The sequence below is a fragment of the Aquarana catesbeiana genome, linkage group LG12 (genome assembly GCF_042186555.1).
Source record: "Aquarana catesbeiana isolate 2022-GZ linkage group LG12, ASM4218655v1, whole genome shotgun sequence".
In the NCBI taxonomy this organism is placed as follows: Eukaryota; Metazoa; Chordata; class Amphibia; order Anura; family Ranidae; genus Aquarana; species Aquarana catesbeiana.
The window spans coordinates 16,354,787-16,382,398 of record NC_133335.1 but is presented as its reverse complement, the minus strand read 5'-3'; the positions used below and the strand labels follow the sequence as shown (position 1 = coordinate 16,382,398).

General features: G+C 43.9%; 1 protein-coding gene across 2 annotated transcripts in view; it reads right to left on the bottom strand.

Annotated features, from left to right (window-relative positions):
* The window catches only part of ADNP (activity dependent neuroprotector homeobox), a 47,466-nt gene extending 43,368 nt beyond the window's left edge, over window positions 1–4,098 (bottom strand). Inside the window, exon 1 of one of the 2 annotated variants that reach the window (XM_073607257.1) lies at window positions 3,739–4,098. The gene's annotated coding sequence lies outside the window, so the exon portion shown is untranslated. The remainder of the gene's footprint in view (window positions 1–3,738) is intronic. The other variant, XM_073607259.1, reaches the window with a different exon arrangement.
* Window positions 4,099–27,612: the final 23,514 nt, after the last annotated feature.

Here is a 27,612-nt window from a genome sequence, read left to right as displayed (position 1 = left end):
AGATCACTGTCCTCTATACATCCCATAGAAATATATATATAGTGAGATCACTGTCCTCTATACATCCCATAGAAATATATACTGTATAGTGAGATCACTGTCCTCTATACATCCCATAGAATATATATATATAGTGAGATCACTGTCCTCTATACATCCCATAGAATATATATATAGTGAGATCACTGTCCTCTATACATCCCATAGAATATATATAGTGAGATCACTGTCCTCTATACATCCCATAGAAATATATATAGTGAGATCACTGTCCTCTATACATCCCATAGAAATATATATAGTGAGATCACTGTCCTCTATACATCCCATAGAAATATATATATAGTGAGATCACTGTCCTCTATACATCCCATAGAAATATATACTGTATAGTGAGATCACTGTCCTCTATACATCCCATAGAATATATATATATAGTGAGATCACTGTCCTCTATACATCCCATAGAATATATATATAGTGAGATCACTGTCCTCTATACATCCCATAGAATATATATAGTGAGATCACTGTCCTCTATACATCCCATAGAAATATATATAGTGAGATCACTGTCCTCTATACATCCCATAGAAATATATATAGTGAGATCACTGTCCTCTATACATCCCATAGAAATATATATATAGTGAGATCACTGTCCTCTATACATCCCAGAGAAGAAAAAGAAATAATAATAAATATATATAAAATCATTGTCCCCTATACATCCAGCACTGTATTACTATTTACATAGGATACACAGACATCATCCGGGCAATACACAGAGTGTATGTATGTGTATGTATATATATATATATATATATATATATATATATATATATATATATATATATATATATGGGATGGATGTATACTGGATGCCCCGGAGAAGGAAATAGAGATTCCTAACTCCCAGGGTATCAGTATACAGAACTCTTCTCATATACATCCCTATATACACAGTGTTCGTTCTATCTCTCTCTCTCTCTCTCTCTATATATATATACACATACACACACACACTATACCCTCTGTACTGTCCTCATATACACCCCCTTCATGCACGACTATGCAAACCCCACGGAAATATATATATAGGTCCCATATGAGTGTGTGTAGAGAGATATACAGATCTGTATGGGGGTCCCCTATATATGTGTGTGTAGAGAGAGACAGATCTGTATGGGGGGTCCCCTATATATGTGTGTGTAGAGGGAGAGACAGATCTGTATGGGGGTCCCCTATATATGTGTGTGTAGAGTGAGAGACAGATCTGTATGGGGGTCCCCTATATATGTGTGTGTAGAGTGAGAGACAGATCTGTATGGGGGTCCCCTATATATGTGTGTGTAGAGTGAGAGAGATCTGTATGGGGGTCCCCTATATATGTGTGTGTAGAGCGAGAGACAGATCTGTATGGGGGGTCCCCTATATATGTGTGTGTGAAGCGAGAGACAGATCTGTATGGGGGGTCCCCTATATATGTGTGTGTAGAGCGAGAGACAGATCTATACGGGGGTCCCCTATATATGTGTGTAGAGCGAGAGACAGATCTATATGGGGGGTTCCCCTATATGTGTGTGTGTGTGTGTAGAGCGAGAGACAGATCTGTATGGGGGTTCCCCTATATATGTGTGTAGAGCGAGAGACAGATCTGTATGGGGGGTTCCCCTATATATGTGTGTGTAGAGCAAGAGACAGATCTGTATGGGGGGTCCCCTGTATATGTGTGTGTAGAGCAAGAGAAAGATCTGTATGGGGGGTCCCTTATATATGTGTGTGTAGAGCGAGAGACAGATCTATATGGGGGTCCCCTATATATGTGTGTGTAGAGCGAGAGACAGATCTGTATGGGGGGTCCCCTGTATAAGTGTGTGTAGAGCGAGAGACAAATCTCTATGGGGGGTCCCCTATGTGCGTGTAGAGCGAGAGAGAGACAGATCTGTATGGGGGTCCCCTATAAAACACCACACAGAAATCTGCACAGCTGCTGCCCCAATATACACACACACACACAAAACATCCCCTATAGGAGTTACACAGAGCTCTGTGTCCTCTATAGAAAAAGTGAAGGGTATACAGAGATGTACTCCATCCTATACGTCCCAGTCAGTGATGTCCCCCATAGAAGGAGGTGTCCAGTATGTCCTGTAGATCTCAGTGATGTCCCCTATAGAAGATGTGTGGTGTACTCCATCCTATACATCTCAGTCAGTGATGTCCCCTGTAGGAGTGAAGTGTATACAGGAGGAAGTGTATACAGTAGGAGGTGTACTCCATCCTATACGTCCCAGTCAGTCAGTGATGTCCCCATAGAAGGTGTCGTCTAGGATGTCCTACAGAAGGCCCATAGTGGTGTACTCCATCCTATACATCCCAGCCAGTCGGAGGTCCCCTATAGAACACATCTGTGATGTCCTATAGATTTCAGTGTGCTGTGCATCATTTCTTACCCTTCAGTCAGTTCTCCACTATACATCCCAGTCAGTGAAGTCCCCTATAGAAGAAGGTGTGGGGTATATAGGGGTGTATAGGAGGCGTGAGGCATGTAGAAGGTGTGAGGTATATAGGAGGTGTGAGGTATATAGGGGTGTATAGGTGGTGTATCTGAAGTCATATAGAACCCAGTGGTGTCCCCTATAGAAGTGTATTATTTGAAGTATATAGGAGATGTGAGGTATATAGGAGGTGTGTGGTGTATCTGAACCCAGTGGTGTCCCCTATATTAGTGTATTATGTGAGATATATGGGAGGTGTGAGGTAGGGGTGTATTGGAGTTGTGGGGTGTATCTGAACCCAGTGTTCTCCCCTATAGAAGTGTATTATGTGAGGTGCTCTCCCCTATAGAAGTGTATAGATCCCGGTGTGTCAGAGCTCTCCTCTCCCCTATAGAAGTGTATTATGTGAGGTATATAGGGGTATACAGGAGGTGTGGGGTGTATCTGAACCCAGTGCTCTCCCCTATAGAAGTGTATTATGTGAGGTATATAGGAGGAGATGTGAGCTATACAGGAGGTGTACCTGGTGTCCCCTATAGAAGTGTATTATGTGAGGAGCTCTCCTCTCCCCCTATAGAAGTGTATAGATCCCGGTGTGTCGGAGCTCTCCTCTCTCCCCTATAGAAGTGTATAGATCCCGGTGTGTCGGGGCTCTCCTCTCCCCTATAGAAGTGTATAGATCCCGGTGTGTCTGAGCTCTCCTCTCCCCCTATAGAAGTGTATTATGTGAGGAGCTCTCCTCTCTCCCCTATAGAAGTGTATAGATCCCGGTGTGTCGGGGCTCTCCTCTCTCCCCTATAGAAGTGTATAGATCCCGGTGTGTCGGAGCTCTCCTCTCCCCTATAGAAGTGTATAGATCCCGGTGTGTCGGGGCTCTCCTCTCCCCCTATAGAAGTGTATAGATCCCGGTGTGTTGGGGCTCTCCTCTCCCCCTATAGAAGTGTATAGATCCCGGTGTGTCGGGGCTCTCCTCTCCCCCTATAGAAGTGTATAGATCCCGGTGTGTCGGGGCTCTCCTCTCCCCCTATAGAAGTGTATAGATCCCGGTGTGTCGGGGCTCTCCTCTCCCCCTATAGAAGTGTATAGATCCCGGTGTGTCGGGGCTCTCCTCTCCCCCTATAGAAGTGTATAGATCCCGGTGTGTCGGGGCTCTCCTCTCCCCTATAGAAGTGTATAGATCCCGGTGTGTCGGGGCTCTCCTCTTCCCCTATAGAAGTGTATAGATCCCGGTGTGTACCTATAGATCCGGTAGGTGATGAGGGATCTCCCCGGTGTATATCCGGTAAGTATTGTGGGGTGACTCACCCCTCCTCCTCCTCCGGTGGGGTCGGTCGGTGTGTCGGTGGCGGGGCAGACAATACCCGGCGCTGTCTCCCTCCCGCTGACCAATATGGCGGAGGAGAAAGATCGGATGTGTCGTCAGCGGCTCATTAGCATGAAGGGGGGACTCATTGTCCGGAGGGGGGGTCCCTACACCGAGCACCGGGGTTCTCCTCTCCGGTATGGGGGAAGGGGCGGGGGGAGTGACACGGAGGACACACCCCAGACGGCGCACACCGGGAGCTCGGCTCTGTCCTCGGTACCGGAGAAGCGGGGAGGACTTGTCTCCGCCAGGGGGCGCCTCCTCGGGAGGAGTACGGATCACTCCGCCGGCCGGGACTATTTTCTGGTCACGTGGGGGAGATGGGCTCAGTGCTGCAGCCATGTGGTGAGGGGTGGAGGGGGGAGGGGCTCTGTGCCTGGAATGTCTGCCTCATGGAGGAGCACAATGGCCCTAGGGGCCCAGCCATTAGCCAAATGGAGGGCCTATTGGGTGGTCAGGGGGCCACAGGGCAACTTATTATAGCTTTAAATAGGGCGCAAGTGTCTCTGGGAGAGGAGGCGAGGGACTCCATCGCTGGAAAACCATTTTTATCCAACCAGTCAACAATAAGCACCAGGTTGGGGCCCTACAACTGCACAAAACTCCAACCAGCCAGCCTTATGCAGCCTCCATGGGTCCATATTCACATAAACCAATGAGAGTTGCACAAGGCCCAGTTGGCCAATGCCCATTGGCTCGTGAGTAACCAGTGGAGAAAAGGTTGAGATGATTAAGCACCCACTGGTGGTGTGAAACGCGTTAGTTCTTGTTCCTTGTCTCCGTGACTGTATGGATTTTATTGGACTTTAAAAAAAGTTGTTGCATCCTTTTCTTGTTCTTTGGAGAAGAGATTAAGTTTGACTGGTTGGGCTTTATAGACCAATGACAGGCCAATGAAGAGTTACATAGGTCTTTTTGGCTGATGACCATTGGCAAATGAGGAGCCAATGGAGAGTAGCAATGGCCTTGTTGGCCAATGCCCATTGGCTAGTAAGTGACCAGGGGAGAAGTGATTAGGTATGATTGACCGGGCTTTATTGACCTATGGAGAGTTGCACAGGCCTGGTTGGCTGATGAGGAACCAATGATGAGGGGCACAGGCCTGGTTGGCTCATGAGTAGCCAATGTAGACCATTACCACCCCTGGTGATCCGATCTGTTCAATGGTCATTATTCAGTAGGCCCCACGCGCTCAGATAAGTTGCATTGTTGAAGCTTGTCCAGACAAAAATGGTTTTTCAATGGTGGTGCCAAAACATCAGCCTGCTCTCCTAGACCAGTGCCCATAGCTCCACCAACTGGCTAATGAACTAAGATGCATAGGCCCGTGCACCCATCTATTGGCCCCTCATTACCTGATGGGTTCCAGTTGACCATGTCTGTTCACCCCTCCATTAACTTGTCAATAATCAACAAAGCCCAGACAACCAAGCCTGTGCATCTCAGTTCATTGGCCAGTTGGTGGAACTATGGGCACTGGTCTAGGACAGCCTGTTTGGCTGGGCTTTGTTCACCAATGACAGGTTAATGGAGCGGTGAACAGGCATGGGGTCAACTAGAACCCATCAACCAATGAGGGGCTAACAGATGGGTGCACATATCTGGTCATCTCAGTTCATTGGCCAGTTGGTGGAACTATGGGCACTGGTCTAGGACAGCTTGTTTGGCTGGGCTTTGTTGATCAATGACAGGTTAATGGTATGGTGAACAGGCATGGTCAACTAGAAACCATCAACCAATGAGGGGCTAACAGATGGGTGCACATATCTGGTCATCTCAGTTCATTGGCCAGTTGGAAGAACTATGGGCACTGGTCTAGGAGAGTTTGATTGGCTAGGCTTTGTTGACCAAAGACAGGTTAATTGATAGGTGAACAGGCACGGGCAACTAGAAACCATCAAGCAATTAAGGGCCAATAGATGGGTGCACATATCTGGTCATCTGAGTTCATTGGCCAGTTGGTGGAACTATAGGCACTGGTCTATGAGATCAAGTCCATCTTTTGACACCACCATTGTAAAACCAATCTTGCCCAGACGAGGTTCAACAATGCAACCTTATCTGAGAGATTAGGGCCTACTGACTAATGACTGTTGCACAGATCTGGTTATCACCAGTGGTGGTAATGGTCTACAGGTCTTGATCCATTGGCAAAGCCCTTAGCTCTGCACCTTGCCCTGTCTCTCAGGGAGCCGTGCCATAATACCACTGGACCTGGTTGCTTATGGCACAAGACCAATATTGATTAGGCTGTAAGGGCATCATGCAACCAAAGGGCCTAATGGAGGGATGCACAAGTATGGAAGCTTGGGATTGGGCCAATGGTGATCATATGGGTATCTTTGTAGGGACTTTCACTGGAACTCCATGTTCAACATCCATCAACCACAATGACTCAGAACTAGAGGAACTTCATAGTCACAGCCTCAGGTGCACTAAAGCATTTTAGAGCCATTTTAGGAGCTGACATAGTAGAGAATTACACTGATACAATTTAAAGAAAAAAACTAAGATTTAAATCTAAATAATCAGTCTAATTTACAATAATTAGTTTACTCTCCAAGATTAACTGTGCAGATGATGTGCATCCCACACTTAGAATCATCTGTCTTTTATTTTTCAAGATAAAGATTTGTAACAAATGTAAATAATGATGCAATTTACTGGCTAAATAATAACATTGTAACGTTTCTATGTTTTGGATGGAGTAGAGATTACTTCAGTTCTCTCAGGTCTGTTCATTCAGTTTCTGTCCCAGTAAAAACATTCTCACCCAGGAGGAAAGTACGGGGAGATATTCAGTGTGGACACATATGATAAAAGTCTAACCTCCCCCCGACAATAATAAAAGAAGAATTTTAAATTTTTACTTGTGGATTTGGATAACAAACCAGGGGAGTGTAGAGATATTATCTCCTGTGTCCACCTTGTCACATCTTACGAGGCCAGATCTCAGGTATAGGTGTTCATTTTAAACTGTAGCTTTGGAGGCATTTAATTAAAAAGGACTTCCTAGAAAACCAAATGGGATCAGAAATATCATGAAGTCAAAGAGCGCAGAGCTGACCTTGAAGGAGTTCAAAAGGATCCAAATTTCAAAGGAATGTCAAAATATTAGATACATGTAGGAAATGATAGTTATTTTCTCATCTTTACAACTTACTTCATTGTCAATAATCTTACCACAAACAATAATTTCTGGTCAGTATTATACGAGGGCTCTTCAAAACGTTTTCGCACTTAAAGTGGAAGTAAACCCTCCTATTGTTTTCAGCCAAGGAAGCTGCCATCTTGGCCTCTGTTTAATCTTCAACTGAATCTGCACATGTGATCTGTTATAACACCAGCCATTGGATGGTTTACAGTTTGGTTGAGAGCACATCCAACAGTTATATTTCCAGCATGTGCCGGAAATGTAACTGTTTTTTGAAACTGTTAAATCGATGAGTTTACCTCCGCTTTGGAGTTCTATACTGTATATAAAAATGTGGAATCTTTTTTAAGACCCCTCTTATATTGAGATGGGGCTGCACCAAGGTTAGTTACAGCCATGGATGGTGCTTTGCTCTTCCTCTCGCTAAATTAAAATTTTATTCCTCAATCAATTAAAATTGGTACCTCAAGGTATATTTTTCTTTAATATTCTTTCATCCTTGCTTGTACTATAGATAGTCTTTATTTAATTTGTAACTTGAAAAACCCCTCCAAACTCTGCCTTTCTGTTGGTGACGATCTTATTAGTAGAGATGATGAACTAGGGACCTAGTGTCCTACTAATCAGTTGACCCTTAAAATTAAATGGAATCATCAATTAAGAGGGAATTTCTGGAGCGCATGCTCTTGTGTCACCTTTCAAGGCAAATTAAAAAGTTCTGCTTGATAATTTTCAAGAATCGCAAAACCATCTATTAACGGCTAAGAAAAGATTATGCTTTGCAATCTTTGCCCATGTCGGAGGTGTCCTCCTCCACTTGGTTATAAGGCCAGCCCATCATTGTTAATGATTATTATTGGACTGTTGTTGATGAAAGCCCCTTGGAGGCCATCTGTGTATTAACCCCGACATCTCACCTAGCCACGCATAACGGAAAAAAGATGGAAATAAAAGGTGGTAGATTCTGATTAAAGATTCCAAAAGACCAGCACCACAAATTTAGGATTAAACAACAACATCGATTGGATGAACAGGTCTGAACGTCAATCTTTTGGAAACTTCTTGGATTATATTAAGACCTCTCTGGCCCACTTGTCTATTTATCTTAGGGTACGAAAATCTCAAAGCTAAAAGATGTTTTTTTTAACGCCACGGAAGCGTCTAATCCACCAATAGAATCTTAGAATTACCGTCTTCCATACCTTTAAATTAAAATTCACTGTTCAAGTAAAATAAGTAGAGTTCAGCAAAGAAGAAACTCAAATGTTTCTTTAGTGCTGTTTTTTTCTGTAAAAATTTAAATTTCTGCTGCTTTTATTTTTAAAATCTTAGCAATTGTTTTATTTTTCCAGATAATGACATCACCGACCCCCCCTCCTACAACAGCCAAAAGACACAAACCCGGGCTGTTTGATTAGCGCCGCGTTTGTGTCATTTAAGTCTCCGCTTTATCTTTTACCATTTTTGCATTATTAATGATTTATTAAAGGTCACCAAAGGTAACTCAGCCCCTCCCCTACAACACCCAAAAGACACGAAACAGGGCTGGTTGGTTATTGCCGCGCTTGTGAGTGGCTACATAACTTAAATCTTAATAAAAAAAATTTGTTGGATTTACAAAATGAACATGCAACTACAGATACAATATTTGGAAGCCCATTTAGTCTCTGTCATGCTCTTGTGGGAAGAGACCAGTTTTACATTATTAGTGATTACATTTTTCACTTTGACTGGGAAAAGAATAAACAGCCATAAACTTGATAGCAACATGAATTTTAGGGCCAAATAATGAGTGAAATTGAAAAAAAATATATAAAAGCTAAGAGAGTTGGTTATAATGAGCAACAAAGCAGTTTCAGTCTAGTTTTACTGATCTTAAAGGGGTTGTAAACCCTCAAGGTTTTTCACCTTAATGCATTAAAGTGGTGTTCCGGCCGAAATTATATTTTTTAAATAAAAATACCCCTATAATACACAAGCTTAATGTATTCTAGTAAAGTTAGTCTGTAAACTAAGGTCTGTTTTGTTAGTTTATAGCAGTAGTTTGTTATTTTATAAACTTACAGCAGGTCGTGGCCATCTTAAGTGTGGGCATCTGAAGCCAGACTGTATTTCTTCCTGGATCTCATCCTTGCAGATCTCGGACATGCTCAGTGCAGCACAAGCAGTGTAATAGGTTTCAGGTCAGGTTTCCATAGCAACGGCAGTTTCAGAGGAAGTTGCCGCCCCACATGCTCAGTGCAGCACAAGCAGTATAATAGGTTTCAGGTCAGGTTTCCATAGCAATGGCAGTTTCAGAGGAAGTTGCCGCCCCTTCCCAGAAGGCATTGCAAACAGGAAATGATGCGATGGGCCGCGGCCAGGGAGGGGGAAGTGAAAAATGAACACAGCAGATATACAGTAGGTGCTGAGAAAAAAAAAAAATATCCAATTTGTTTACAGTGCACAGTTTAGTGAGGGATGCTGAAGAGTCGTAAAAGTGGGTGGAACTCCACTTTAAGGTGAAAAACCTCCAGTGATGCAGCTGCCCCCCCTTTAGTTACCTGAATCCGGTCTTTCCAACGACGGGGACGAGCACACCAGCTCCAGCTGATGTCTCAGGTCCTGATTGGATAGACTGATAGCAGCACAGCCATTGGCTCCCGCTGCTGTCAATCAAATCCAATGACGCAGGGGGAGGGGCCAGGCCCTGCGGTCTGTGTCAATGGACGCAGCAGCAGGACACGGGAGCCTGCCCACACGAGTGCCGTGAGGGAGATCGGCTCTCCTCAAGTAGAGGAGGAGCCAGGAGCGCCACTGAGGGACCCGAGAAGAGGAGGATCAGGGCCACTCTGTGCAAAACCCTTGCACAGAGGAGGTAAGTATGACATGTTTGGGTTTTTTTTTTTTTTTTTTTAAAGCAAACCTTTACATATCCTTTATAGTATAACTAAAGGCAAAACTTTTATTTTAGTTTTGGATGGAGTGAAGATGGATTAGAATGCTTGTCATGTTTTTATTGCTGTCAGTGCCCCCTTTAGGAGATGGAATGTGATTAGTACGCTTGTCACTTTTTATTGCTGTCTGTGCCCCCAATTAGGTAGATTCCACCTTTCTATTGGTCCCGTTTACTATTATCATTCAAAGTGAAAGCAAAGAAAATCTCAAATTTTGGGTTGCCCGTAAAAAAGGTAATAGCGGGGAAAACTTCCAATGGGGGCACTAGTTCTAGTGACCCCCAATGGATTCTCCTAATTTGCAGGGATTACCTCTCGCTTCCTTGTTGGCTATGGAACAGGAAGTGAGAGGAAATGTATGCAATGGTACACAGATGGTGAAAAAATATATAACCCTCCCTTGCTCTATCCAAAATGAAACAAAAAAAAAAAAGTTTTGCTTCTAGTTCTACTAGTTCTAGTGCTACTTTAAATTACAAATAATTGTTAAGTTGTTTTGTATCTTTTGGCAACTTTGTATTCTTTTATAACTTTCTGTATTTTTTATCTTTGTTACTTGCATGCTAGTTGTGTTACTTGTAAAATAATATTTTTTGCTACACCAAACATCCGTGGAAATTATCCTGAACCCAGCAGTATGTAGATATCAGAAGGGATCTCACAAATAGTTCTTGCTACTTGAAGTAGACAGGGGTGAATCATGTTACATACACAACTTCCTTCTTCTCTCTAGTGGTGAAATGAGGTAATGCAGCATGGAAAAAAACAAACATAGTAGTATGACTGTAAACAAAGAGTAAAACCAATGGAGAGCACAGGCGGAAGTGCCTTGCAGGTTGCAGTTAGGACAAACATCAGATGTGTAAACCACATTTTATAGAAAATTAGGTGCTGAAAAAAAGATAAAGGCAGATAGCTTGGCGTGGATATTTGAACAAAGGTGTCTTTGCATTGTGTATGATCTTTGAGATTACATTTCATAACATCTAATGCAATATCTGCTGTTTTTATTTATTTATTTTTTTTCCTTTTACACTAATTACTAGGTGGTCTGCACTTGTTTTTATTAGAGCTATTGTGGAAAGGCCTTGCAACAGTATCCACTAAATCCACAAATTTGCTCATAACACATCTGAATAAGGCAAAATAAGAAATTCAGAATTCAGGGGGGGTGGGGGGATTTTAAAAAAAGGGTGACGGGGTCACAGGTTTGGCACTTAAAGTAGAATTATAGGAACATTTTTTTTTCAGGGAGGGGAGGGTTATAACCCCTATCAGATTTTTTTTCTCACCATCTATGTCCCATTGTGGAGATTTCCCTTCACTTCACTTCCTGTCCCATAGTCAAACAGGAAGTGAGAGGAAATCCCTGCAAATTAAGGGGATCCCTTGGGGACCCCCAGGTCGCCAGAACTAGTGTCCCCATTGGAAGATTCCCCCTCTATTAATTTTCTGGGGACAACCCAAAATTTGGAATTTTCTTTTACTTTCACTTTCAATGAAAATGGTAAACTGGACAAATAGAGAAAACGAATCTACCTAATGGATGCCCAGACAGTAATAAAAACTGTCAGCTGTTCAAATCCACTCTGTCCAAAACAAAAAACAGAAAATTGTTTCATGCTTACCGTAATTTTCTATTCCTGGTGTCTATCCATCTTTCCAGCGACGAGGACAAGCACACCAGCTCCAGCCGGTGTCTCGGGTCCTGATTGGATAAATTGATAGCAGCGCAGCCATTGGCTCCCGCTGCTGTCAATCAAATCCAATGACGCGGGAGCCGGGGGGCGGGGCCGAATCTTGCTGTCTGTGTCAATAGACGCAGCAGCAGAACATGGGCACACGCCCGCACGAGTGCCCTGAGTGAGAGCGCTTCTCTGACGGGGCACTCGAGAAGAGGAGGAGCCAGGAGCGCCGCTGAGGGACCCCAGAAGAGGAGGATCGGGGCCACTCTGTGCAAAACCAACTGCACAGAGGAGGAAAGTATGACATGTTTGTTTTTTGTTTTTTAACGAGACTTTACATATCCTTTAAAAGTCAGCAGCTACAGTATTTGCAGCTGCTGACTTTTAATACTTTTTTTACAGACTGTAACACCACTTTAACTTCTAAAGGAATCTCTAACAGTCTCATGCAGCATGTTTCTAGGCTTGGCATCACTAAATAGTGTACCGAGTGACAGTCCTGTCCAGATCACAGCTGCCGCCCCATTCAGCTGCCTGTGTGCCCTTTCCCATGCCACTGCTTGGAAAAGAACTGGAAAGGTGGTGGTGGTGGGAGGGATTGTTAATGACACCTATGTAAAGGAAGTGGGGCTGCAATGTAAAAGGGGAATGAAATATAAAAGGTGATCCTGCGATGTAAAGGGGGTCTGTGCTGTTAAGGGGGGCTGCGATGGACTGTGATGTAAAGAGGCGACGTAGAGGGAGGACTATATTGTAAAGAGGGGCAGTGATTTAAAGGGGGGCTGAGTAAGATAATTTTATTGATTGGACCTCTGTGAATTTTAATTAAAAACCCCTGCTCTAGGTTATGACTGTGGATTACAACATGTCTCCGGCCTGCAACAACTCATTTAGCATGTTTGCAGTCTCTGACCATCTCTTGTTGAATGGCCACAGTCTGTGACAGCTTTCTGTGTGCAGCCCTTTGGTGATGTCAGAGACCGCACTTGAGGCCCTCTATATCCGTGGTCTCCAAACTGAGGACCGGGGGCCAGATGCGGCCCTTTGATTGCTTTTATCCAGCCCTTGGGGCACTGTTTCATCCACTGATACCAACAATAGGGAATATTTTCACCCACTGACACTAACGAAGGGACACAATTCCACCCAATGACACCAACGATGGTAAAGCGCCTCAGTGTGAAAGTAGTCTTAGAAAGTTTGGAGACCCCTGCTCTATATCAATAAGTTAACCACCACTGCTATACAGCATAGCTAAGACATTGATACCATACAAAAGAAGGTGTTTGAAAGCACATTAATGCTATCAAATGCTTGCTAAATATGAAGAGAAATAGCCTAATACAAGTCTCACAGTGCTCTTCCAGCCTTTTAATCATTATCTTTCTGCCATCCTGACACTGGAGTACAACTGCTCTGTCGCTGTTCCTAGAAGTTTCTCTGCCTTTGAAGTCAAAATTAAACGTTTTGGCGAGCGGCCAATAAAATGTATCAAAAAGTTTAATTTTATACTCTGTGCCAGGAGGATGGAAAATGACTACTCAAATATTTGTTACAAGCTTTCTTTTTAGACCTTTACATGGCAGACACCATGTTCATTTACATATTCCATATCACAACACCTTGTACATTCCTCGATCATCATGGAATTGGAGAAGGAAACAAATATAGTCCACTGGCAGTTTTTATAATAGAAGGGAAAGAAGCCTCCATTGTTAGGATATCATTTATAATAAAGCTGAACATTTAGGGCCCATTTATACTTGCACATGTTGGAAATGCATTTTAAGTAGAAAAGGTCATTATTCTTATGTGCACACTGAGCGCTGAGACTACAAGTTTAAGAATTTTATTATGACAGATAAAATATATTTGGAACAATTAAAGTGTTACTATACCCACAACAGTAAAATCAGTGTGTATACGCAGTAAAGCATGCTTGTTATACCCACTGTGGAACCTAAGGGGTTAATCCTGTGCATTGTGTTAAAAAGGCTGTTTGATCCGGTCTTCTCTAATCCTCCCCTTTTTCCACCGTCCCCAATCCATCTCCTGATACAACAGAGCCTTGGGGGGCAAGCTGCACATGCTCAGTTTTGTGTGTATTGCTAGAGAGTTTTTTTCTTTTTCTTGGGAGGGTGCATGTGATCAGCACAGGGCCAATCAGCACTGTCCAGACAGAGGGTCAGGGGTCAAGCAGCCTCATAGGACAATCAGGGGAGAATGAAAACTCCTCCTACAAGCTTTAACCAGACACTGATAGAAGTCCAAAGACTGCTATATACAGCTGATGAGAAAAGGTATTTAGCAGTTCATATTTACTAAAATAATTGCATTTCCATGTTCTGTGTACTGTGGGAGAGCAGATATAGTGACTGCAGGCTCCTGGGGAGATCAGATATAGTGACTGCAGGCTCCTGGGGAGACCAGATATAGTGGATGCAAGCTCCTGGGGAGACCAGATATAGTGAATGCAGGGTCCTGGGGAGACCAGATATAGTGAATGCAGGGTCCTGGGGAGACCAGATATAGTGACTGCAAGCTCCTGGGGAGACCAGATATAGTGAATGCAGGGTCCTGGGGAGACCAGATATAGTGAATGCAGGGTCCTGGGGAGACCAGATATAGTGAATGCAGGGTCCTGGGGAGACCAGATATAGTGAATGCAGGGTCCTGGGGAGACCAGATATAGTGATTGCAGGCTCCTGGGGAGACCAGATATAGTGACTGCAGGCTCCTGGGGAGACCAGATATAGTGACTGCAGGCTCCTGGGGAGAAAAGATATAGTGATTGCAGGCTCCTGGGGAGACCAGATATAGTGATTGCAGGCTCCTGGGGAGACCAGATATAGTGAATGCAGGGTCCTGGGGAGACCAGATATAGTGACTGCAGGTCCTGGGGAGACCAGATATAGTGAATGCAGGCTCCTGAGGAGACCAGATATAGTGACTGCAGGCTCCTGGGTGTAGTAACACTTTAAGGAGCTGTTGAAGTAACAAAACATTGTTCCTGGGGATTACTTAGTTAAAAATTCAAAAACATTGGATGAGAATTATTCTCCCGACAGGGAAACTTTATTATGCACGTTTGTTGGGGCTGCATATTATGTAGATTAATGTGGATGTAGGCCTCTGGCAAAGTAGAACTGCCTTTGTGCGATAGTGGCAAGCCAGATTTCTCATTGAGTTTGTTATATATTTTATGAGCTGTTTATGGTGTATGTTTGAGATACATATGAGACTGTCTTGGAATTGTTGTAAACTTTTGTTTATGAGTTTTTATTTCTCAATAAAACTTTACTTGATTAAAAAAAAAAAAAACATAAACAAAAAAACAAGAATCAGCGTTAAAGTGGTTGTAAAGCCCAATGCCGCGCACACATGAGCGGAATGTCCGACAGAAAAAGTCTGACGGAAGCTTTTCATTGTCTATTCCGATCGTGTGTAGGCCTCATTGGACTTTTTTTTTGAAAATTCTGACGGACCTAGAAATAGAACATGTTCTAAATATTTCCGACGGAACCAATTCCTATTGGGAAAACCAATCGTCTGTATGCTGGTCCGACGGACCAAAAACGACGCATGCTCTGAAGCAAGTACGAGATGGAAGCGCTCGGTGTGGTAAAACTAGCATTCGTATTGGAGCTAGCACATTCCTCACGCTGCAAATTCTGTGATCTTTTAATGCAGCGCATTCTTTTCTTCTTTATAATGCTAGAAGAATGAAGTTGTTTTGCTGCTGATATTCACACAGAGTTGTCACAAACTGATTTCTGGATTATTTCTCCTGACCTCATGAATAATATTGCATTTTTTAAAAGCCAGATCTCCATAATAATGTTTCCAATTATTTTTTATAATCACCTTTTATTAATTTTTATTTCATCAAGATCTTTTTTTAGGATTATTTAAAATTATTTTCTAGTGATCTCCATATTTTTTTTTTTTTGTGTCAAGTTACCACAATAACATTATTATCTTTTTTTTCTGTTTGAACCTCAAGGAGGTTGGTTGGTGTACCTTGTTAATTTGACATTGTCTTTTTGAAATGTACCTGCCTACTCACAAACAAATTGTCCTTTTGAATAAAAACACATAGGCAAGTATTTTCTGAAAATAAAATATCCATTTATTCTGGGTAACAAAATAAAGAGGAAGGCAATGCTGGAAAAAAACTTTTGGAATTTGTGAAGCCTTTTGGCCCCCAGGGCACACATAAAGTCTGTGGAAAAGAAAATTGGGATCTTGAGGAGTCTAGGGAGCACAATCTGGTCCAGGACTCCCAGAGATCAGGACCGGCAGCAGATGACATATATGTCCCCAGGCTGTGGTACTACCACAGCCTGCGTCTTCTGTCAGACCAGACTGAAGCCAGGTCATCACTTTCTTCTCTTCACTGCAGCCTTCGCTCCACGCTTCCCTGCAGCCTTCCCTGCACCCTTTCCTGTAGGCTGTGGCTCTGGTGGTGGACTTGTGGCAGGAGGAGGAGGATGGGCGAGCTCACATACATGGCTGTTGTCAGTCAGCTGGCCCCTCAACCCCTTCTGAAGGGCCTGTGCAAAAATACCCTAACAGAGTAAGCGTTGGCCCTCCTCTAATTGTAGCAACCTGGTGGCTAGATAGCAGCCATAGGCCTCTTCAGCGTTGGGGGGGTTCCTGAGGACGTCGCTGGCTTCCCTAATGGGGTCCAGTGCTGCCTCCTCTGTCATTGTCCCCTTCCTGGGCCTTTTGGTGGTAAGGCGGAGGGGAGGCACCTGGGATTGGGTGCGGCCACCTCCTGGCTGCCATTGGGCCCGTCCACCTCCGGGCTGCCACTGGGCATGGCCACCTCCTGCCTGCCAATTTCCAGACCCTCCTCCTAGCTGAGCTCATCCTGTGTATAAAAAAGGGACATAGTTTTAGTTTTTGGTTCATCAATCACACACAATTTTCAGCTCATGACTTGCAAATTCAATGTTAATAAATATAAAAGACTATCATTCTGACCCCAGCATTTTTCAAGCTGGTCACAAACATTTTTGGCCACTACTGTCAATTGATATGTATACATAATTTTTTTGATAAAATCATTAATTTGTTATCAATTATAACATCTAGTTAACATCATTAATGTTAGGACAATAAATATTTAGAAAAATAATATACCTGACTCCAGCTGGGCACATCCACTTCTTCCAGGATGGAAGGCCCAGGTTGTTCCTCGTCAGCCTCTGCTGGGGTTGAGGGAAGAGTGGAGGGAAGGGTCGAAAGAGATTCCCTGGCTTCAGTCTGGTCGTCCAGAAACCGCAATTTGTTGAAGTACCACAGCCTGAGTACATACACATCCTCTGCTGCTGCTCCTGATCTGAGTGATTTCTGGATCTTATTATGCTCCTTCTTATACATGTTCCTCAAGATCCCAATTTTCTTTTCCAAGAACTGGATGGTTGCATCTGGGATCTGAGTCTTTACAAATGCCAGAAGTTTCTCCAGTGTTGCCTTCCTTACTTGTTTATTGTAATATAAACTGTGTTTGACCTCCCACAGATTCCTCATCTCCCTGTACTTGTCAATGAAACTGGACATAAATTCTGGGTCCTTAAACTGATTCATTTTTTCTGTAAGACAATACACAAGACAAAAACACTAATGTCAGCCTAAACTCTCATAATCTTATCCCAATATAGGCCTCAATCTTTAAGCAGTATAGGCCACTGATGTTCCAAAGTTAAAAATGTTTACCTTCGTTATAGCGCGTTCGTCCTCCTTCCTCAGCACACTGAACATACGTACGACACGCGCGTGTACTTTATATACACTGCGCATGCGTCGCCCGCCCCTGACGTTCTTTCTAGTGTATTCCCCGCCCCTTCTCTTCGGCGCGCAGTAGGAGCGACATGGCGGAGATAGAGCAGGTGTCTGTTATTAGTAAATCCAGTAACGAGGAGAAAAGCCCGGAGCCAGAAACGTCACAATCCCGGAGGAGATTTAAGGCCTCAAATATGTCCTTTGTAGAGATGGTGGAGATGGTGGACATCTTGAGGACGACCGACTATGATGGGAAGTATGGACCGTACCTAAACCCTAATCTGAGACACCCTGAGGATCTGGAGGAAGGAGAGGTGGAGGAACTTGGCGAACTTGTCACCACAGCAGGTGAGTGTCTGACACCCCAGCTTCAGGTAATATATGTATGCCTGCATATTTATAATAAATGTTTTTCCAAAATTTTTAAGGTGATTTGCTGGTTGTGGAAGAGCAAGCTCAACATTTCACAAGTGACAGTGCACAAAGGCTAATCCAGGACATCATGACATGGAATCGTAAAATTAACATCATAAGAAATAAACTAAATTTTATGGAGCAACAGATGAAGTACATGATTGATGTGTTGAGGAGAATTTAAAAAATCTTCAAAATGCAACCATTTTAATAATTGTTTTAAAAAAAAATATTTTTTTGTAATTAGTAAAAGCCAAATTTTGAAGATGCACACAGTGTGTCAACATGCATCAGGGGAGATCAATGTATGTGATTGGTGGGTGAAACCCCTTCCTCCCAAATGAAGTAGGTGAGAGGAAGGGGTTGCCCCCCCAAAACACGTCCATTGATTCCCCCCATGATGGGAGATAGCACATGTTGACATTAGGCATGGGATCAGGAGGGAAATACCCATTTTTGAATCCCAATTTGTGTGCATCTTCAAAATTTGGCTTTTACAGGGGTGACTTCACCCCATCTGATGAAAGCAAGATCAAGACACTTTGGACACTAGAATGTCTGATATTGCCTTCTGTTTTTCTATGTTGAACTTTGTAAGTTCCAGAGTTTTGTATGTTATGTTATTAAACATGCCTGTTTAGAACAAAAATAAAAAAAAATTACCAAAAAAAATAAAAATTGTTGTCAACAAAAATTTTATAACGCACATATGTGAATGTGCACACAGTAAAAAATTTGATAATCAACAATGTGTGGCTTCTTCTTTCACTGCTTAATACCAGTTTTTTAAGTAATTTTGTGTTTACAGAGACAATGGGTCTTATTTACTAAATGAAAATCCACTTGGCACTACAAGTGCACTAGGAAAACCTAGGATACATCCAAAAACACACACAAGCAATAAAGAAAATTATTTTTTTTATTTTTTTTTTATTTATTTATTTCTACACATTATCTGAATCACGCTGTAGGTGGGCTGACCTGTCACATCTATTTACAATTTTTATATATATTTTTTTGTATTGTCACTATTTATGAATCACGGATTGATCTATGTTATGCACTAGGTATTAGTCTGACTGGAAGGTTGATATTAGCGCAACTCATTTTTTATTGATTTCTTAGAGATTTTAACAGATTTTTTTTTGGTTTTATTACAAAAAGTTTTACACATTGTCTGGCATAGCAATGGCCCCCCTACCCATAAAATAATTTACATATTTCTCCCGAACTTCACGGGCGCTTTGGGGGGCCAAGCCAGTACGGCCAGTATCCAGGCCGTCAGAGGATTATCGGTAATAAGTCCGGCCTCAGGCCCAACTGAGGCTATATAATTTGTGGAATTTTTTCTTAAATAATTGTGCAGTATGCAGCATGATAGGATGATATGATTGAGTTTGTAGTCCGCATATGGATTGCGGTCAGAAACAGGCGGAACCGGCTGGCCATTATCCCAAAGGAATTCTCAACAACTCTTCTCGCTCTGGCCCTCATTCCTCTCTGGGGTGAGGGTCCTTTGGGGGAATGGCCTCATCAGGTGCTCGCCCAGACCGAAGGCTTCATCTGCAATAAAGACAAAGGGGAGTCCTTCCACGTTATCCGCATCAGGTGGCAATGCCAGGCCACCACTCTGGGAGATGCTGGTAAAACTCCATCTGGGCGAAGACTCCTCCATCCGACATCTGGCCATTCTTCACATCCACATACAGGAATTCATATTGTGCCGACACCACCGCCATTAACACTACACTATTAAAACCCTTATAGTTATAATAGTAAGACCCCGAATGGGGTGGTGGCATGATGTGGACATGCTTCCCATCTATAGCCCCTCCACAGTTGGGAAAGTCCCAACGGTCGGCAAAATGAGAGGCCACAGTCTCCATTCTTGTGGCGTTGAAGGAAACTGTGGAGTCAAACAAGAAAAAAAAATATAAGTACTTTTGCACATAACATTGCAAGCAGATTACACAAAAAACATTCTTGCCCAACATCAGTATAATATTTATTTTAAGGAGTATTTAAAGACAAAAATATAAAGGCCCACTTATCAGATTCCTCCCCCCTCTGATGGTCCATTGATAACATTTTAGGGGAGGGGGCTTATAAATTAATTTAAGGACACACATAACATTTGGACACATTTTAGGGGGGCTTATAAATTAATTTAAGGACACACATAACATTTGGACACATTTTAGGGGGTGTTTAGGGTAAAGCACTACAATGGAGCTGACAATATACTTATTGTTAAGTGACTAGGCTATAGGTGTATATGGGCCCAGGATAGCATGCTGGGGAGGTTAGTGAAGGCAAATATGCATGAAGGACAAAAAAGGAGCATTAAGAGATTACAGCATACATAAGGACAAAGGGGACATTCACAGCATATTACAATCATGGTAATTAGGGAACGATGAAAGAAATACAATGCATTAGCAAACATTACATACATAGAATGTGATGTTAAAGGAGAAAACTTACCTTAATATAGTCCTTCTGCAGGACCTGAATGATAGCAGAACAGGTCTCTGGGATAATGATCCCCAGAGCCTGGGGGGGAGATGCCTGTCGAGAACTTGAGGTCCTGCAGACTTCTCCCTGTCGCCAAGTACCGCAACGTGGCGACTAGCCTCTGCTCGGAGTGATGGCTTGCCGCATGCAGGTGTCCTGCCTGCTGATATAAGGAGTCAGCAAAGCCAGACGGTGAAAAATGGGGTCCGTCATCCTGAGAAAGTTCCTGAAATCATCAGGATTATTCTCACAGATCTCACGAAGCAAAGGCATGTGCGAGAATTGGTCACGCTGGAGCAACCAATTCTTGGTCCATTAACTCCTCCTCGCCCTGTTCATGGACTGGGCTTGTGTCAAAGCAAGAACCCAAACACCAAGCCCCTGCACAGCACGAACTCTACGACGAGCACGTACCTGCAACATGGCTTCAAATCGGTCGGCTGATCAGAAGGAACTAAACAGAACGCACTGAAGAACAGCAAGGCCTGTGAAGAGCGGGCTGAAAATCAGTAACAAGCGGACAAGAACGCACTGAAAATCCCACATGCACAAACTGAACAGCAGTTAAACGATCTGAAAAAGCACGAGTCTGAAAAGCGCGAATCGTCTCTCACCAAACTTCTACTAACACAAGATAAACATGAGATTAGCAGAAGGAGCCCAAAGGGTGGCGCACTGGCTATTGAACTTCCTTTTTATAGTCCCGTCGTACGTCTTGTACGTCACCGCGTTCTTGACGGTCGGACTTTGGTGTGATCGTGTGTACGCAAGACAGTTTCAGCGGAATTCCGTCGGAACTCCGTCCGGAAAAACCTTCAGAGTTTATTCCGACGGGAAAACCAGTCGTGTGTACAGGGCAAAAGACTAGGTTCACACTGGCATTAAAGAGGAAGTAAACCTTGATGGGTTTTACTTCCTCTTTATTCCCCTGCAAAGTAAAAGCATAATAGGCTAGTAGTATGCATCGCATGCTAGCCCATTATGTGCCACGTACCGGCAAACAAAGCCAGCAATGTCCCCACTGGTGGCTGCATCCATCTTCACCCCTCTTTCTTCCGGGGCCACGAAGTCTGTCTCTGTGACTGGGCGGAGTCACGTGACATCACTCCCGCGCATGCACGCGGGAGCTGACGGTCACAGCACGGGCCCTTTAGAAACAGCACGATTGTGCCCTTTCTTCAGTGCTCATGTGCCGATGACGTCGGTGCAAGTGTATATGGTAAATATCTCCTAAACCGTGCAGGTTTAGGAGATATTTACAGTACCTACAGGTAAGCCTTTCTATAGGCTTACCTGTAGGTAAAAGTGGTGTGTAAGAGTTTACAACCACTTAAAAAGCAAGGTGGATTGGAGGAGCAGGAGGAAAAGAAGAACTTTCCTATTTAGGTGACGTTCCGTATTAAGATAGCCATAGATGGATCGTCGTTCGGCCAGTTCAGCAGGGACTTTTGATCCCTCTCTGGCTGTTCCCATACAACAGAAGCTGATCTAAGGGTCGACCTCAGCCACTGTGCCCATCATATGCAGCCACTTGTGCCCATCAAACGCAGCCACTTGTGCCCATCCAAATGCAGCCACTTGTGCCCATCCAAATGCAGCCACTTGTGTCCATCATATGCAGCCACTTGTGTCCATCAAACGCAGCCACTTGTGTCCATCAAACGCAGCCACTTGTGTCCATCAAACGCAGCCACTTGTGCCCATCAAACGCAGCCACTTGTGTCCATCAAACGCAGCCACTTGTGTCCATCAAGCGCAGCTACTTGTGCCCATCAAACGCAGCCACTTGTGTCCATCAAACGCAGCCACTTGTGTCCATCAAACGCAGCCACTTGTGCCCATCAAACGCAGCCACTTGTGTCCATCAAACGCAGCCACTTGTGTCCATCAAACGCAGCCACTTGTGCCCATCCAAATGCAGCCACTTGTGCCCATCCAAATGCAGCCACTTGTGTCCATCATATGCAGCCACTTGTGCTCATCATATGCAGCCATTGTGCCCATCAAATGCAGCCACTTGTGCCCATCATATGCAGCCATTGTGCCCTTCATATGCAGTCATTTGTGCCCATCATATGCAGCCATTGTGCCTATCAAATGCAGCCATTGTGCCCATTAAATGCAGCCATTCATGCCCACCATATGCAGCCACTGTGCCCACCGACCCCCCCCCCCCACTCGCGGCTCTGGCAGTTGTGCTTACTCACTGTGCTTGTGCTATGGGAAGGCAGAGATCCGTGTTCCTGCTTAGCAGAAACACAGGATTGCTACTTTTCCTACTGACAGGACGAGGGTCTGCCTTGTTTACATAGGCAGACCGCCGTTCTGCTTCATTCCTGAATGATTGGTGGGTCCCAGTGGATATCGAGTCTGCCGGACCTTCCGATTAGCTCCCGCTGGGTCCAATCAAAGTGGGAGCGGGTCACTGGCAGTGCGCTCCAGACCCGGAAGTGTCAGATCACGCACAGAGCAGCCGCCCTGCTGCAGTATATGTGCATGGAGCTGTTGCTAAGCAGTTAAAGTGTTTTCCTCTGCATTTGGGGCAGATGGTGAGGCAGCCATCCTGGGTGCACTCAATAGAATATCATACTAGAACCAATGTAGATAAGAGCCAATTAATCTAGCAGCACATCTTTGGAGTGTGGGATGAGATTGGAGTATGCAAAGGAAACCCACATAAGCAGCACAGTGGCTAATTGGTTAGCACTTCCGCCTAGCAACACTAGGGTGCCAACCATGGCACTACATGCATGTTCTCCCTGTGCCTGCATGGGTTTCCTCCCACACTCCAAAGACATGCTGGAAGGTTAATTGGCTCCTGTCTAAATTGGTCCCAATATGTGTATGTCTGAATGTGAGTTAGAGACCTTAGATTGTAAGCTCCTTGAGAGCAGGAACTATATATACTGAATGTATAATAAATATGAGTGCTGCATAAATTGACAGTGCTATATAAGTGCAGTAAAACCTTGGATTGCGAGCATAATGCCCCGTACACACGATCAGACTTTCCGACAACAAAACCATGGAATTTTGTTCGAAGGTTGTTGGCTTCAACTTGTCTTGCATACACATGATCACACAAATGTTGGCCAACAATTACAAACGTAGTGACGTACAAGACGTACAGCGAGCCGATAAAAAGGAAGTTCAATAGCCATGTGATATCTCCATTACGAACACTAGTTTTACAAGACAGAGCGCTTCCGGCTCCTACTTGATTCCGAGCATGCGTGGACATTTGTGTGACGGACTTGTGTACACACGATTGGAAAGTCCGACAACAAATGTTCGATGGAGCATGCACACGGTCGGACTTTCCGCCAAATAGCTCACACCCAACATTTGTTGTCGGAAAATCCGATCTTGTGTACGGGGCATTAGTCGTTCCGGAAGCATGATTGTAATCCAAAGCACTTGTATATCAAAGAAAATTTCCCTATAAGAAATAATGGAAACTCAAATGATTCATTCCACAACCGTTTATTCATAGGTCCTTCAGTTTATAGTCCATATAAAAAGATTATAGCAATGGGATAGGTTGTGTAACCATAAAATGTTCATCCACAAGAGGATTAGAAGCAAAATCCAGCAGAAGCTAAAGAGTATAGAAGAGAATAGAGGCGCCTCTAAGTATAGCAATATGGTTACATTTAATGAAGGTACAACATTTAGCAACTCGCATGGTTGATGATTAAAAGAGGCACATCTAAGTATGCAGGCAACCGGGATAAAGCTGTCCACACAGACCAGTGATGGCAAACCTTGGCACCCCAGACGTTTTGGAACTACATTTCCCATGATGCTCATGTACTCTACAGTGTAGTTGAGCATCATGGGAAATGTAGTTCCAAAACATCTGGGGTGCCAAGGTTCACCATCACTGACATCCCCCTCACCGCCGGCTCTCACTGCTGTCAGTCTGCAATCATGACCGGGAAGACTACCCTGCAGTAGAGCGATCTAAAAGCGAGGCTTGAAGCGCTTGTGGAGCGCAGCATTGAAGGGACGACATCAATGGCGGTGAGGAGGACGATCTATGTGGACATCTTTACCCCAGATGCCTGCATACTTAGATGTGCCAGTTTTAATCATCAACCATGTGGGTTTCTTTTGTTGTACCTTCATTAAATGTAACTGTATTGCTACACTTAGAGGCGCCTCTCTTCTCTTTTATACTCAGTTGTGACATGACGCTACTTGTATTATCAAGACATTGCTTGTATATCAAGTCAAAATTTATTAAAAAAAACAAACTTGCTGGTCTTGCAAAACGCTCTCAAACCAAAGTATTACTGTACTTGTAATAAATAAGCATAGGAAGAACATGCAAACTTCATGCTGATAGTGTACTGCCAAGAGGCAAATGGAGGACCCCAGTGCATACTCCCTTTAATGAGCCACTAATGATATTTTATGCTTCTATACACACTCCATCATGGCTGAGCCGTGTTTTGCTTCCTGAGCTCCTAGAGACAGTTGCTCGGAGATGGAGCAGAGAAAATAGGACACGTCCTAATTCTCACCTTCCGTGTTCTGTCTTCTGTTATAGCGAAGCCCCCCCCCCCTGCACACTTACTGCATGGGCCTGCAGGGGATAACATGGCCCCCTGGGAGCTCTCCTGTGCGACATCTGGGGTAACAGCAGAGGAAAGATAGAAGGGTGGAATCACCCAGGTGTACTTTATTTAGCACCATGACATTACATTCCGCTAATCAATGTTTGCATGTAAATCTGCCCTATGATTGTGATATTTCAGGAAGAAATAAAATTAAAAAAAACGCAGCCCGCTCATCCTCCCAATTATTTTATGATGGAGGAGGTCACAGGCACCAAGATCCTCCTTCTGACTCCAAATGACCTTACAGCAAGGTGGATAGACACAAGATCTCGCTGGAGATCTGGAGGAGATGATCAGCAAACCCACCATCTCTATACCTGTTTATTTTTTATTTTTTTTACAAATATATTAAAAAATGTAGACAGTACTTAGAGATTTCCAGAACCCTTCAACTGAAAGCCGCAGGAAAAAAAAAATGCATTTTTAAAAGAACTTTTTGCTTGATTTGAGGTCACATGACCCATTCAATTCAACACTGGCAGTTAACAGAGAAAGGAAAATCACTGAAACTGGAGCTCAGGCAAACTGAACACTGAAATTGCTCATCTGACATCAGTAAAGGAAATCATTTTTGTAGGAATGGGAATTTCTTAAAGGGGAGTTCCACCCAAAACTAGAACCTCCGCTCATCTGCTTCCTACCCCCCCCTCCAGTGCCACATTTGGGGGGGGCAGGTACCTAGGTACCTATTTTTGACAGGTACCCTCTCCCACTTCCAAAAGACTGTGCCATGGCGCCGTTGCTCGGAAGTTCAGCCTCCCCCTTCCTCTGGCGGGCCAGTTAGCATGCGCAGTAGGGAACCGGCTGTGAAGCTAAAAGGCTTCACTGCCAGTTTCCCTTACCAGAAATGATGGCAGCGGCTGCACCCGGGAGTCGATCTGAAAATCGGCTGTGGTGCCGACATCTTGGGCTCCCTAGACAGGTAAGTGTCTATATATTAAAAGTCAGCAGCTACAGTATTTGACTTTTAATTCCCCCCAGGCGGAACTCCTCTTTAAAGAAGAACCAAACCCTTCTATCCATTACAGCCAAGGAAGCTGCCATCTTGGTCTCAGTTTGATCTGCAGTTACCATGGTGCTGCACATGTGATCAGCTATGACACCGGCCATTTGAAGGATTGACAGTTAGGTTAAGAGCATTTAATAAATGTGACAGTTTTCGCTCACAGAATGCCTTGAATGTGTTTTACTATTACAGGCACTTATACAGTGCCATTAATTTACACAGCGCTTTACATCCATATTATACCAACACATCAGTCCCTGCCCTCACGGAGCTTACAATCTAAAGGTCCCCAACTCACATTCATACATACACATACTAGGGCCAATTTACCTACCATCATGTCTTTGGAGTGTTGGAGGAGACGCACGCAGGCATAGGGAGAACATGCAAACTCCAGGCAGGTAGCGCCGGGGCTGGGATTTGAGCCGACAACCCCAGTGCTGCTAGGCAGAAGCGCTAACCACTTAGCCACTGTGCTGCTGAGCAACTGTTAAATCGATGGGTTTAATTCTGCTTTAACCCTTTCATGACTAAGCCTATTTTTGACATTTGGTGTTTACAAGTTAAAATCCGTATTTTTTGCTAGAAAATTACTTAGAGCCCTCAAACATTATATATATATTTTTAGCAGAGAATAAAATGGAGATTGTTGCAATATTTTATATCACACGGTATTTGTGCAGCGGTGTTTTAAACACATCTTTTTGGGAAAAGGGACACTTTCGTGAATTTAAAAAAAAAAACAAACATTAAAGTTAGCCCAATTTTTTTGTATAATGTGAAAGATGATGTTACGCCAAGTAAATAGATACCAAACATGTCACACTTTATAATTGCATGCACTCGTGGAATGGCGACAAACTACGGTACCTAAAAATCTCCATAGGTGACGCTTTAAATTTTTTTACGGTTACCAGGTTAGAGTTACAGAGGAGGTCTAGTGCTAGAATTATTGCTCTCGCTCTGACGATCGCGGTGATACCTCGCATGTGTGATTTGAACACTGTTTACATATGCGGGCGTGACTTCCGCATGCGTTTTCTTTGCTGCGCGAGAGCGCGTGGACGGGGGAGCTTTAAAATTTTTTTTTTTCTTATTTATAAATTGTGTTAAAAATTTTTTTTTTTTTAATCATTTTTATCGCTGTCATAAGGAATGTAAACATCCCTTGTGACAGTAATAGGTGGTGACAGGTACTCTTTATGGAGGGATCGGGGGTCTAAAAGACCCCCGATCCCTCCTTTGCACTTCAAAGTATTCAGATCGCCATTTTCGGTGATTCTGAATACTGTATATTTTTTTAAAACTGGCGCCATTGGCAGCCGAGTAAACGGGAAGTGACGTCATGACGTCGCTTTCGTGTTTACAATTAGGAGGCTGGAACAAAGCCGCTTACGGCTTCGTTCCAGTGTGTCCCTAGCCGCTGGAGGCGGCGAATTGGTGAACGGGAGGCCCGGTAAGAGCGGCGGGAGGTGGGGATGACCCCTCCTGCTCCTCCGGTATAACAGCTGAGCTGCTTTTAGCCGCATTGGTTGTTATACCTGGAAAGCCGATCACCGGCTCTAAAAAACAGTACCTGCAGCTGCGGGCATCATCCCGGTATACCCCCCGAAAGCCGAGTATGCACATC